The sequence below is a fragment of the Mya arenaria genome, chromosome 2 (genome assembly GCF_026914265.1).
Source record: "Mya arenaria isolate MELC-2E11 chromosome 2, ASM2691426v1".
Classification (NCBI taxonomy): Eukaryota; Metazoa; Mollusca; class Bivalvia; order Myida; family Myidae; genus Mya; species Mya arenaria.
The window spans coordinates 67,409,762-67,421,925 of NC_069123.1; positions in this window are offsets into that span (position 1 = coordinate 67,409,762).

Genomic DNA, 12,164 nt, shown 5'->3' on the forward strand with positions numbered 1-12,164 from the left:
AGTCAGGTCTGGTGGCAGTATCAGTCAGGTATGGTGGCAGTATCAGTCAGGTATCGTGTCAGTATCAGTCAGGTATGGTGGCAGTATCAGTCAGGTATGGTTGCAGTATAAGTTAGGTATGGTGTTAGTATCAATCAGGTGTGGTGGCAGTATCAGTCAGGTATAATGTCAGTATCAGTCAGGTCTGGTGGCAGTATCAGTCAGGTATGGTTGCAGTATCAGTCAGGTATGGTTACAGTATCAGTCAGGTATGGTTACAGTATCAGTCAGGTATGGTTGCAGTATCAGTCAGGTATGGTGGCAGTATCAGTCAGGTATGGTGGAAGTATCAGTCAGGTATGGTTGCAGTATCAATCAGGTATGGTTGCAGTATCAGTCAGGTATGGTTGCAGTATCATACAAAATTTTACAACAACAAAAACACACATACAATAATAAAATAGTTTGTTCCATTAGCACCTAAATAATGGTAACCTGAAGACTAGTTAATTCGAAACAATCTCAAAAATTGACAACCTGAAGACTAGTTAATTCGAAACAATCTCAAAAATTGACTAGACAAACTCAAATTAATTTGGACGTGTTGTATCGCTTTACTTTAAATTGTATATAGTAATAACAATATACTGTATGGTCCTTACGGGCTTCCATAGAATTTCTAAAAGACACATATATGGCACATAAGACACATATATGGCACTTTCTGTTTACGTTTTAAGATATCAAAGTAACACATCATTACATAAAGACAATGTAATAAAGATTAATAACCAAAATTGAATATTCCACATTCTACAAAAATGTACAACTTGACAACTACAATTTTGAAAACTCAACTTCATACAAACACTAATTAAACAAACAATTCCCTCATTAAACAAATCATGGGTGACCATTCTTAACTGAAAAATAATGATTCGTTTAAAGTCAATGTACCCGTATACAGGTCGCGGAAATATATGACACAGTAAAACAAGCGATCAGAGATTCAATATTTGGTAATGTAATTCTAAATCAATATATCGCATGAACCAAAGAAATAACACACTCTTGATTTACACTAATAATTGGGCCACAACTTACCTAAAAAGAGAGGAAAAGACTAGTTTTAGGTTTAGCGGTTTTATTTCGCACCACGGCGGAAGTTACTTTTCATACAAAATTACCGCGTACCTAAATAATGGAACGGTAACAAATTAAAAATTGATACCCCCTTTACTACTATTACAGAGTTATTGCCCTTTGTTTCATTTCATTGTCTGCATCAATAGTCGAAAACTATTGGATTTAATGAAATTTAATGAATATGTATGCACTAGCCAATTCTAAAATGTAGCTTCATCATATAGTTGATCAAATTCACGAGAAGATGACACTAGGAAATTTACGAAGGACTGGAAACCCCAAGATAATTACCAGTAGTTCTCCCACATCAACCGCGATACACTGTACTGTGATGTCCGTGTTGAACAAAAAGTTAGTAAAAGTAAAAATAATCAATAGGATCTGTCACGAGTCCTCATATAATGCAGTGTTATTCAACGAAAATTTGCGAGCCTTACTTATATAATAAATCATTATGAAGGAAACGAAATTATTTTTTTTCTGAGCAAATGCTTTTTACACGAAAATAAAAAGAGTCTTTAGCTTTCTTTATTCAACAATTATATTCAATACATATTGGGGTGAGTGTAACAAATAATGGAATATATTTAGATCTTACACTTTTAAATAGATTGCATTCCATCAAGGAATGAAACCCGTTTTCTAAGAAATTACAAAGTGGGCGAATTCTTTGTTCAAACGTTGTATAGTTCCACCTACAAACTACTAAATTTAGACGATAATTTAAACTGGTTTAGGGTAGGCTTTGAATTCAGAATTAGAAATATTTCTGTAAAATAACGCTCTTAAAGAGTCTAACAATCCAGGTCCTGTTTAAATTTTAATCATTAACATCTCGTATTCATCGCTTAATAAGTTACATTAAAATCACCAACTCGTTGTGCAAGTCACACGTGATTAAATCCTGATATAAGTCAACATTATTTAAAATTTTACTTCCCAGTTTGTTATGTTTGGAAAATGTACAACCACCATCAAGCTTTACATTGTAGATAACTCTTACAAATTTATAATTCGGCATGCTTAAATCTTTAAATTAGTATTTATCAATGTTTATAAAACAATACGTCAGTAGATCTAGCATGCCCGTCTCGTCATATACAGAGTCGTTCTGTATTGTTGTTTTAACAAAGAGTACATATTCTATCAATTGGGCTTGTAGCCTTTCAATTGGCGATCATTTTGAAAATCCCAAAACTTTTAACCATATAATAAAAAGGTCTAAAAAGGTGCTAGATTAGTAAAATTATTCAAGTATTTTCTTACTTTAAAAAAATGCCTTATATTCTTGACCAGACAACGTTGTTGTAGCATGCACAAGCGGTCCACCTGAGCTTAAGACTACATATGTCAATTTACTGACAACCTCCAATGGTGATCCCTGATGTAATCAAAGCACTGAAAGTGCTGAGAGACAGTGGGAATGATAAAATAGGTGTCGAGACATGAGTTCGATGACGCAAAGAATTGAAGATGTCATTGCGATATGAGGTTAACATGACTTATTTGTTAGAACAAATGATGTGAAACACTAATGCAGAGCCCTGTAACACCGATTGAAAGTTAAAAGCTCATAGTCTACACCCTGAATGATAAAATAAAATGGCTTAGTATGTCGAAAAGTAACATTGATATAGTTCATCGACCGGGGAAACATGGAGAAAGATCAAGGCCAATCAATATGAAATATTTCTCACGAATGAAAAAAAGGAGTTGCTGAAACGGCGAAAGGAACTCAAAGGTACCCCTATATACATAATATGGACCTTACAAAAATGAATAAGCTTGTGTTCGGTATTATTTGAATGACCATACAAGAGTCCGAAATAGTATGGGTATGGACATGAAAGATCTGTCACAAAGGAAACGACCAGACAATTCGACAAATACCACTACGGGACTACAAACATTATATAGGAGCAATCCCGTTACATCATGACAGCGTCACACTTTCTCTGGGGGGAACCGTGTTGTTACACATCCCTGACAGGCTTAGAAATTCACCAAGGGGAATCAAACTAAAGGCTCATGACATATAAGAGGTGTAAGACATTGACAAATATTAGTTAATCGAAATATAATTCAATTATGAAATATAACTTTATTGTGAAAGGTATTCACACATGTATTGAAGTATTAGTTACTAGTAAACGTTTTTTACACATTTAGGACAATACTGAATAGCCGAATGGGTTGTAGAGATTAGTCCTTCATACATATAAACACCCAAAACTAGTTTAATCTGACAGTCTGTGTCAGGAGTAGTATAAAGTAGTATCCCCACTGTTCGAACATGTCCTCCCGGTTTCTATACACAAAGCCATTGAATTTCAGTCCACCCCATTACTTCAGCCTTGATGGTATCTTTTAAGCAACAGTTCTCCAAAAGTAATCCGAGTCCTTCTTAGCTGAAAATTCTAGTTTACTGTTTAAAGCAAGTAAATAGTATTCCACATAAAATCTGTGTCTCTTTCTAAATAACGCTTTCTCAGTTTTATATTTTACATATATATGGTCTGTTGTATCACGGGGCCGCCCTGCCCTACACCATGCATCACGTAACCGCTGCATATCATTATGTAAAAAGGCCAGTTCCCCATCTCAATATGGTTTTAGGAATGACCTAAACTTCTTACAAGGCAATGTGTTCCTTGCATTTTCACTAATAACCTTGTGAATCATAAAACATATCTACACCATTTGAAGCCAGCAATGATTTATCCAATCACCCCAAATCAGTCATCATCGCATATTCATACAACTGCCTGTGGTCTAAATTTACCTTTTCCAATTAATACAATTAGAAATTTCATCAATTTCATCTAAGTGCATGTCAACATCTTCAAAACATAATTAGCAAAAATTAGGTTTGTGTCATGACATGTTCAAACAACTATCATCCGCATCTTCACAATGCACAACACAATAAACTCTTTCTGATGTCATACAAATAAAGTAGAGTTGACGTAGCACAGCTGTCATATGACATAAAGGTTTCTACAGAACCTTAACACGTATAACGCATGTTGTTTGTTTTTTATACAAACGCATACAAACGCACTTCATACAGCTACGCGTGGAAAACATTTGAAATGTATATTAAAAAAGTATCTCTCATATGAAAAAACAATTGTTCTGCTATTTTTTCGATATAGGAAAAAGGGATTGGGTAAAAAAAAAACTAAACTGCTTAGCATTTAGATTTGCATTGAAATCCCCGATGAAAAATGTCGCACCTGTATCACAATACATGAAATATAAATCATATAAACGAGCAATATATTGATAATATTTTTTCAATAGGGTGGTAAATAAAAGGTTAATACAACTGGAAAATGAAAACATATTTCCCGGTGTAAGTTGAAACAGACATGATGCCGTTTAAGTTCCATGTTAAGAGGCTAAGATTTAATGAAGTCATAATTAGCAGGTAATTAATTATAACAGCCATGTTCGATTATTTACAGTTTTCTTAACATAATAATTATTACCCACATTTAGTCAACATCTATCGACAACACATTGAAACGACTTCCCGTAAGACCGACTAGTGTCATATTGCGTGTAAAGCCCCTTTCGATCGTCGTCTTTAATGTCACACATTTGTCGTCCGTAGTCTTGCCGGTCGCAAAATTACGTCCTTCAGATTGCCTATGAGTCACCCCACGGAGTCTAGGAGGAATCTGATATGATGTTATCCGTGAATCAGCGTTCATCGCACACTCGCGAAGAGCATCGACGCTCGTCTCCGTCCCGAGACGTCACCTGACGTGTATGTACATCTTGTCGACGTAACTCACCTGATCGCCATGGCTTTCAGCTCACATAATCAGGCCAAACTCCATCGATAAGCACGCACTTTTCACTCTCAACAGAAGCAACAGTCAGTTTACTAGCAGTCTCTTGCGATTGGCTGTTGTTGTTTTTTTTTTGTTTTTTTTTTGTTATTTTAGTTTATCATGGTCTGCCCGCGCCCATTGGCTGCATTATGGTTTGACGCCATCACAACTTAAATTGTGTTTAAATGCCATAAGTGACATGATATAGATGTGACAGCAATTCGCAGTCGAATCCAGACATTGGAAGACTTAAAGAAACAGAGTGAGATACAAGAGGTCCGAGTGTGATTGCCTAGTCCTTTGCGATGAGACCTCTTGGGGTTTTTTACGTGCTCGGTGTAAAGCACTGATACACGGGATATAATTTTATTCGGTTGAACCAGAACTGAGAACACCGCCTTTCCATGCACTACCCTTTAATTGCCAATCGCCAGGCAAGGGAGCTACTTGTACCAAGTTTAAGGGTCTTTCGGTATGACGCGGCCAGTGATCGAACCCACAACCTCCTGCTCCGAAGGCGGATGCCTTAACCACTAGGCCACGCAGACGATTGTCTCTTAATAGAAACACCAAAATAGATTTAAGACCAGGTCCTTTACTCTCAATCACGTTGGTCAATCAGTATTAACGTTAACCTATAACTGCAGTATCGTTACACGAACTTGCGTTCAACTAAGCGGAAGTTGTCGTCACTGCGATGTGTCACTAACACATGGATAGGATTTCCTTCAATGTGAGATTCAGTGTCCACATTTTCCAGGCAATCGTCATCTAGCACCAATCTGTCGTCTGGGATATGCACATCGTCGAGCACCATGACGTCATTTCTGGTTGAGACAGCGGCGAAAGTGATAATTTTCTAATTATCCAGAAATAACTCCATATGCCTCACTTTATCCTCCACCTCCGTTTTCCTGCCAACAAGAGAGTTTGTAAGGTTTCTCATAGCTCCCAGCGTAGAGGATGTAAATAAACAGATCGAGTCACTACATTCAATTATTTCCGTTTCGATTTTTTTCAGCATTGTTTATAAAAGCAACCATCTGCTCTGATCGTAGTTTTTCACTGGCATGATATACTTTTATTTCCTCCAGTAATGAAGACCAGAACGTATTTACAACACATATTTCAATGATAAATAAAGCATTTACGCAACAACAAAAACAATTAGAGTGTGCATGTCATAGAAATATAGTACATGCAACTGAATTTATATTTTATCAACAAGCTCATGTATATACTGTAGTGAAACACAACAATAGCTGCAATAATTAATGCTCAGTAGACATTAAATACACAATGTCAAAAAAATATATTATTTAAGCTATAACACACTCGCCACGTTTCTATTTAATGCTTGTTTCAGGAAATATGCCACCCTGACATTATTTAATTTTTCACCATCGTTCTCAGTCGCTAGTTTAAATATGCGAACACACTGTTCCTCAATTGGATACCTTATTAGTTCAGTAAAGGCATCAATGGTACACGAATCCAGCACAGACTCACACAGTTTCACTTGGTTTGCCTCATTCTCATGACATATGAACATTAAATGCACATTAAGGTTTTCGACATAAAGTGAACATTTTTTGCACATCTGTCGGTATTGTCTTGAGAGTACAGAAGCAAAATATCTTAAAAGTTGTGCACATACATTTATTAATTTTGGAGTGTTCCTGCATATAATCCATAAATTTGAGCAGTCGTCAATTCGCAGAATATCTCTTGTCACATCACCATGTTTGTCTCTAATATGATCCATTATTTTAGTCTTCTCCATTTCTATCACATTTGTATTCAGAATTATTTTTCAACTTAATTTTGATGGGAAAATTCCGGACGCCAAGTATTCAATAAGAATATGTTCCAGTGAATATTTCCTTAACAACCGAAATATATCTGGAATAAATCCCACTTTCTGTCCGTCATAAAACTGAAACTTCGTAAGTCTATACACAAATATCTGTTTTGCGTGATACATACATGGCAGTCTACATAGCTGTAGGCGACGGACACTTGGCGCGTTTTACCTACACTTATCATGGATTTTAGAGCACTAAAGTCACCACCTTCAGTCACCTCAATAATGCTGAAGCCATCCGCCACTTCAGCTTCGCGTCCTGACAAGACAGGAAATCGCTACTGGACTTTCGAGGTACTGACATCTAGTACGATAATATTCCGTACTGCAGTAAGGTATGGTGGCAGTATCAGTCAGGTATGGTGGCAGTTTCAGTCAGGTCTGGTGGCAGTATTAGTCAGGTATGTTGTCACTATCAGACAGGTATGGTGGCAGTATCAGTCAGATATTGTTGCAGCATCAGTCAGGTATGGTGTCACTATCAATCAGAGATGGTGGCACTATCAGTCAGAGATGGTTACAGTATCAGTCAGGTATGGTGGTAGTATCAGTCAGGTATGGTGGCAGTATCAGTCAAAGATGGTGGCAATATCAGTCATAGATGGTGGCAGTATCAGGCAAGTATGGTGGCAGTTTCAGTCAGGTCTGGTGGCAGTATCAGTCAGGTATGTTGTCACTATCAGTCAGAGATGGTTGGAAGTATAAGTCAGGTATGTTGGCAGTATCAGTCAGGTATGGTGGCAGTATCAGTCAGAGATGGTGGCAGTATCAGTCAGGTATTGTGGCAGTATCAGTCAGGTATGTTGGAAGTATAAGTCAGGTATGTTGGAAGTATAAGTCAGGTATGTTGGAAGTATAAGTCAGGTATGTTGGCAGTTTCAGTCAGGTATGTTGGCAGTATCAGTCAGGTATGGTGGCAGTATCAGTCAGAGATGGTTGCAGTGTCAGTCAGGTATGGTGGCAGTATCAGTCAGGTCTGGTGGTAGTATCATCAAGGTATTGTGGCAGTATCAGGCAGGTATCGTGTCAGTATCAGTCAGGTATGGTGACAGTATCAGTCAGGTATGGTGGCAGTATAGGTTAGGTATAGTGTCAGTATCAGTCAGGTATGGTGGCAGTATCAGTCAGGTATAATGTCAGTATCAGTCAGGTCTGGTGGCAGTATCAGTCAGGTATCAGGTATGGTTGCAATATCAGTCAGGTATGGTTGCAGAATCAGTCAGGTATGTGGTTGCAGTCACAGTCAGGTATGGTTACAGTATCAGTCATGTATGGTGGCAGTATCAGTCAGGTCTGGTGGTAGTATCAGTAAGGTATTGTGGCAGTATCAGGCAGGTATCGTGTCAGTATCAGTCAGGTATTGTGGCAGTATCAGTCAGGTATGGTGGCAGTATAAGTCAGGTATGGTGTCAGTATCAGTCAGGTATGGTGGCAGTATCAGTCAGGTTTAATGTCAGTATCAGTCAGGTATGGTGGCAGTATCAGTCAGGTATGGTGACAGTATCAGTCAGGTATGTTGGCAGTATCAGTCAGGTATGTGGTTGCAGTCACAGTCAGGTATTGTTACAGTATCAGTCAGGTATGGTTACAGTATCAGTCAGGTATTGTTGCATTATCAGTCAGGTATGGTTGCAGTATCAGTCAGCTATGGTGGAAGTATTAGTCAGGTATGGTTGCATTATCAATCAGGTATAGTTGCAGTATCAGTCAGGTATGGTTGCAGTATCAGTCAGGTATGGTGGAAGTATAAGTCAGGTATGGTTGCAGTATCAGTCAGGTATGATTGCAGTATCAGTCAGGTATGGTGGCAGTATCAGTCAGGTATGGTGGCAGTATCAGTCAGAGATGGTGGCAGTATCAGTCAGGTATTGTGGCAGTATCAGTCAGGTATGTTGGAAGTATAAGTCAGAGATGCTGGCAGTATCAGTCAGGTATGTTGAAAGTATAGGTCAGGTATGTTGGCAGTATCAGTCAGGTATGGTGGCAGTATCAGTCAGGTATGGTGGCAGTATCAGTCAGGTATGGTCGCAGTATCAGTCAGAGATGGTTGCAGTATCAGTCAGGTATGGTGGCAGTATCAGTCAGGTCTGGTGGTATTATCAGTCAGGTATCGTGTCAGTATCAGTCAGGTATGGTGGCAGTATCAGTCAGGTATGGTTGCAGTATAAGTTAGGAATAGTGACAGTATCAGTCAGGTATGGTGGCAGTATCAGTCAGGTATAGTGTCAGTATCAGTCAGGTATGGTGGCAGTATCAGTCAGGTATGTTGGCAATATCAGTCAGGTATGTTGGAAGTATCAGTCAGGTATGGTGACGGTATCAGTCAGGTTTGGTGGGAGTATCAGTCAGGTATGTTGGAAGTATCAGTCAGGTATGGTTACAGTATCAGTCAGGTATGGTTGCAGTATCAGTCAGGTATGGTGGAAGTATTAGTCAGGTATGGTGGAAGTATCAGTCAGGTATGGTGGTAGTATCAGTCAGGTATGGTTGCAGTATCAGTCATGTATGGTGGAAGTATTAGTCAGGTATGGTTGCAGTATCAGTCAGGTATGATTGCAGTATCAGTCAGGTATGGTGGCAGTATCAGTCAGGTATGGTGGAAGTATCAGTCAGAGATGGTGGCAGTATCAGTCAGGTATGCTGGAAGTATAAGTCAGAGATGCTGGCAGTATCAGTCAGGTATGTTGGAAGTATCAGTCAGAGATGGTGGCAGTATCAGTCAGGTATAGTGTCAGTATCAGTCAGATATTGTTGCAGCATCAGTCAGGTATGGTGTCACTATCAATCAGAGATGGTGGCAGTATCAGTCAGAGATGGTGACAGTATCAGTCAGGTATGGTGGCAGTATCAGTCAGGTATGGTGGCAGTATCAGTCAAAGATGGTGGCAATATCAGTCATAGATGGTGGCAGTATCAGTCAGGTATGATGGCAGTATCAGTCAGGTATAGTGTCAGTATCAGTCAGGTATGGTGGCAGTATCAGTCAGGTATAGTGTCAGTATCAGTCAGGTATGGTGTCAGTATCAGTCAGGTATGATGGCAGTATCAGTCAGGTATGATGGCAGTATCAGTCAGGTATAGTGTCAGTATTAGTCAGGTATGGTGGCAGTATCAGTCAGGTATAGTGTCAGTATCAGTCAGGTATGTTGGAAGTATCAGTCAGGTATGGTGGCAGTATCAGTCAGGTATGGTGGCAGTATCAGTCAGGTATGTTGGAAGTATCAGTCAGGTATGGTGACAGTATCAGTCAGGTAATTGTGCAGTATCAGTCAGGTATGTTGGAAGTATAAGTCAGGTATGCTGGAAGTATCAGTCAAAATGGTTATTGTATCAGTCAGGTATGGTGGCAGTATCTGTCAGAGATTTTGGCAGTATCAGTCAGGTATGGTGGCAGTATCAGTCAGGTATGGTGGCAGTATCAGTCAGGTATGGTGACAGTATCAGTCAGGTATGTTGGCAGTATCAGTCAGGTATGGTGGCAGTATCAGTCAGGTATGGTGGCAGTATCAGTCAGGTATGGTGGCAGTATCAGTCAGGTATGGTGACAGTATCAGTCAGGTATGGTGACAGTATCAGTCAGGTATGGTGGCAGTATCAGTCAGGTATGGTGGCAGTATCAGTCAGGTATGGTGGCAGTATCAGTCAGGTATGGTGGCAATATCAGTCAGATATGGTGGCAATATCAGTCAGGTATGATGGCAGTATCAGTCAGGTATGGTGGCAGTATCAGTCAGGTATGGTGACAGTATCAGTCAGGTATGGTGACAGTATCAGTCAGGTATGGTGGCAGTATCAGTCAGGTATGGTGACAGTATCAGTCAGGTAATTGTGCAGTATCAGTCAGGTATGATGGCAGTATCAGTCAGGTATGATGGCAGTATCAGTCAGGTATGGTGGCAGTATCAGTCAGGTATGATGGCAGTATCAGTCAGGTATGGTGGCAGTATCAGTCAGGTATGGTGACAGTATCAGTCAGGTATGGTGGCAGTATCAGTCAGGTATGTTGGAAGTATCAGTCAGGTATGGTGACAGTATCAGTCAGGTAATTGTGCAGTATCAGTCAGGTATGTTGGAAGTATCAGTCAGGTATGCTGGCAGTATCAGTCAGGTATGTTGGAAGTATAAGTCAGGTATGCTTGAAATATCAGTCAAAATGGTTATTGTATCAGTCAGGTACGGTGGCAGTATATGTCAGAGATTATGGTAGTATCAGTCAGAGATGTTGACAGTATCAGTCAGGTATGGTGGCAGTAAATGTCAGAGATTACGGTAGTATCAGTCAGAGATGTTGACAGTATCAGTCAGGTATGGTTGCAGTATCAGTCAGAGCTAGTAGTAGTATCAGTTAGAGATTGTGGCAGTATAAGTCAGTAATGGCGGCGGTATCAGTCCAAGAACAGTACGATTAACGCAGAATAATAATACATTCAGCAATGTAAACTTCGATTTTTTTTATGTAGACGTTTTCATTCTAACTATTGCTTCTCACATACCAAATATGCTAATAGCCTAATATGTAGGGCCTGTTTTTAATAAATTGGTTAACGGATCCGCCGCCCAATTCTTTCGAAAACTCCAAAAAAAAATATAAATGAATATTGAAAAAGAAAATCGGATTATTTTTTTTGCTCACATGAAATGATGTAAAATCTGTTGCATGTTTCTTTTCAACATAAGGCTGCAGTTTAAAAATTGTCTTCACAATGGCGGCCTCAATTGAGCTGAGATCTTACAAAAAAAATATTCTCATTTTCAATATACAATCTGCATTTAAACGATTTTTTGGGGGAATAACAACTCAACAGTGAGGGTGTAATTGCATCAGCATCAGGTGACGCAAAATATCACACTATTTATGCGTCAACCGATGAAAAAGAATGGACGAAAATAACGCCAGAAAAAACCTGCCAGGAGAACTTCATTTTTGGAAACAGGTTTATCAAGGCTGATGTCTGTATCAATGGTAACAAATTACATATAAACAAGAGTTATTGATAACATATATTGTCCTGTGTAAGTCCGAGGGGGCATTAATTGTTAAACAAATTATATAGAGACCACTATTCAAGTAATCAAATTCTTGGGTAACTTAAATTTTTGTAAAAGCTGCAGAGAAATATCTTGACTTCAAAGAATGCATTACTGAATATAAATCATTTTTATTATTTACATTTCCTTATGCCATTTAATAAATAATTGAGTCAGTGAAATTTGCTACAGTGTGCTTTTTCTGTTGAGAAGAAGTAGTGCCCAGCAATGAGGAGACACAGGCATATTCATTGTAAGGCCAATATATGGAAATAGTGTTGCAAATAGGAAAACTCTTGCAGTCAGGA